The following is a 2,439-nucleotide window of genomic DNA, read 5'->3' as shown; positions in this document are numbered from 1 at the left end:
GTTTTAAAAAAGCATATTCACATACACACTAAAGGTATAGCACATAGTAATTTGAAAGTTGAGTTATATTAAATTTCACTTTCACATACTGTCAATATGAATAAGGATACAATGATAATAATTATGTTGTCCAACATCTCTTGCCTTGATCCTATGGTCCAAGTAACAAATAATTTTTCTAAGTGTTTTAACTTTGGATCATTTTCTATAATATCCTGATTTAAAGTAATACCAGAAAAGGGTTATTGACTGAATGCTATCTTTGATGAATTCTCTGATATTTATTTAGACCTGAGTTTTTAAATTCATTTTGTACATTTTTTATAGCATTAAGCGTTCTTCCCAGTATGAACTCTCTGGCATTCTCTGATGTGTATGCTTAGGACAAACCTCTTTCATCACTTACTACGTTTGTAGGGTCTCTCTCCAGCACACGCTCTCTGATGCTGAGTGAGGTGACAGCTCACTTCAAGGCTTTGTCATATTATTTATATTTGTAAGACTACTTGGCAGTATGAATTATTTTGTGGCAAGTAAGATTTGAGAGGCAATTAAAAGCTTTGCCTCATTCTTTACATTTGTATGGTTTCTCCCCAGTATGAATTCGCCTATGTCGACTAAGGTTTGAACTCTGATTAAAGGCTTTGCCACATTCTGTACATTTAGTAAGGCTTCTCTCCAGTATGAATTCGCTGATGTTTAGTAAGTGTTGAGTTTCGATTAAAAGCTTTGCCACATCTGTACATTTATAAGGCTTCTCTCCAGTATGAATTCGCTGATGTTTAGTAAGTGCTGAGTTTTGATTAAAGGCTTTGCCACATTCTGTACATTTATAAGGCTTCTCCTCCTGTATGAATTCGCTGATGTTGAGTAAGTGTTGAGTTTCGATTAAAGGCTTTGCCACATTCTGTACATTTATAAGGCTTCTCTCCTGTATGAATTCGCCTGGTGTTGAGTAAGGGTTGAGTTTTGATTAAAGGCTTTGCCACATTCTGTACATTTGTATAGTTTCTTCCCAGCATGAATTCTCTGATGACGGGTAAGGTTTGAGTGATGATTAAAGGCTTTGTTACATTCTGTACATTTATAAGGCTTCTCCCAGTATGAATTCGGTGATGCACAGTGAGATATGAACAACTATTAAAGGCTTTCCCACATTCTCTGCATGTGTGAGGCTTCTCCCCAGTATGAATTCTCTGATGCTGATTAAGATTTGAGCAACTGAGAAAAGCTTTGCCACATTCTTTACACTTGTATGGTTTCTCCCCAGTATGGATTCGCTGATGTTGATTAAGTCTTGCACTTCGGTTAAAGGCTTTCCCACAATTCTGACATTTATATGGTTTCTCCCTAGTATGGATTCGCCTATGTCGATTAAGGTTTGAGCTCTGATTAAAGGCCTTTGCCACATTCTGGACATTTGTAAGTCTTCTCTGCAGTATGAATAGTGAGATGTTGAGTAAGGCTTGAGGGCTTGCTGAAGGTTGTGCCACATTCTGCACATTGGTTAGGTTTCCCTCTGGTGTGGATTTTCCTGTGTCTATTTAGATTTGATAATTGAGGAAAGACTTTCCCACATTTATTCCATTTGCAGTGTTTCTCCTTAGCATGAATACTCAGATGTTGAGTAAGTTCTGATGACTGGTTAGAAACTTGACCACATTCACTAAATTTGTAATTATTCTCTTCAATATGTATATTCCCATCTGTAATAAGATTTGAGCTTTGATAAAAGACATTTCTACATTCATCACTATGGTTCTCTGAACATAGAATTCTCTGATGATTCATGAGACCTGATTCTTGGTCAAAGTGATTCCCAGGTTCAAGGCATGGGTAGATTCCGGCTCCATCATAAATACTGTTGTAATTATTGAAGCTGGAGCTCTGGCTTAAGGCCTCACTCGTGGGATTACACATGGAAGGTTGTTCCACATTATCTGTACTATGATACCCATTGAATGACGGCAGCTGGATAAAGACTGTCTCATTATTATTGACATTACAGATATTGGAATAGGGAGAAAATGTTTCTTGGTGGAAAAATAATGAGCCTTCACTAAAGGATCTCTCAAACTGATCATAGTGAGATTTTCTTCCTTCATTTTCAAATCTCTGGCTCTCAGACATGTATGACTGACTGTTTAATTCAAAGCTATATTCATACTGGTTTGAGTGATTATTTGTAGCATAGACTAGATGACTTTCCATGTTTTCAAAATTTCACACCAGAGAATATGTTTTTTTTTTTTTAAATCATGTGGGTTCTTGCTTACAAAAACATATTTTTCTGCAGAACTTATTGACTTCAAATGGAATTTTCCCCAAGTTGATGCATATCCTCAATTTCTTTTGGCAATCATGTTTTCATCATGAATAATTGTCCCGATTTAGTTACATCTAAAACAACATCCTTTTGGCCCTTCACAGCCCCCCTTA

General features: G+C 36.4%; 1 pseudogene; it reads right to left on the bottom strand.

Moving 5' to 3' along the window:
- Nucleotides 1–565: 565 nt before the first annotated feature.
- Nucleotides 566–1,920, bottom strand: LOC139182088 (zinc finger protein 678-like; annotated as a pseudogene).
- Nucleotides 1,921–2,439: the final 519 nt, after the last annotated feature.

Source organism: Bos indicus, unplaced genomic scaffold, assembly GCF_029378745.1.
Source record: "Bos indicus isolate NIAB-ARS_2022 breed Sahiwal x Tharparkar unplaced genomic scaffold, NIAB-ARS_B.indTharparkar_mat_pri_1.0 scaffold_80, whole genome shotgun sequence".
NCBI classification, from domain to species: Eukaryota; Metazoa; Chordata; class Mammalia; order Artiodactyla; family Bovidae; genus Bos; species Bos indicus.
Note: the sequence above shows the minus strand (reverse complement) of the source record. Positions and strands in the feature narration are given on the sequence as shown.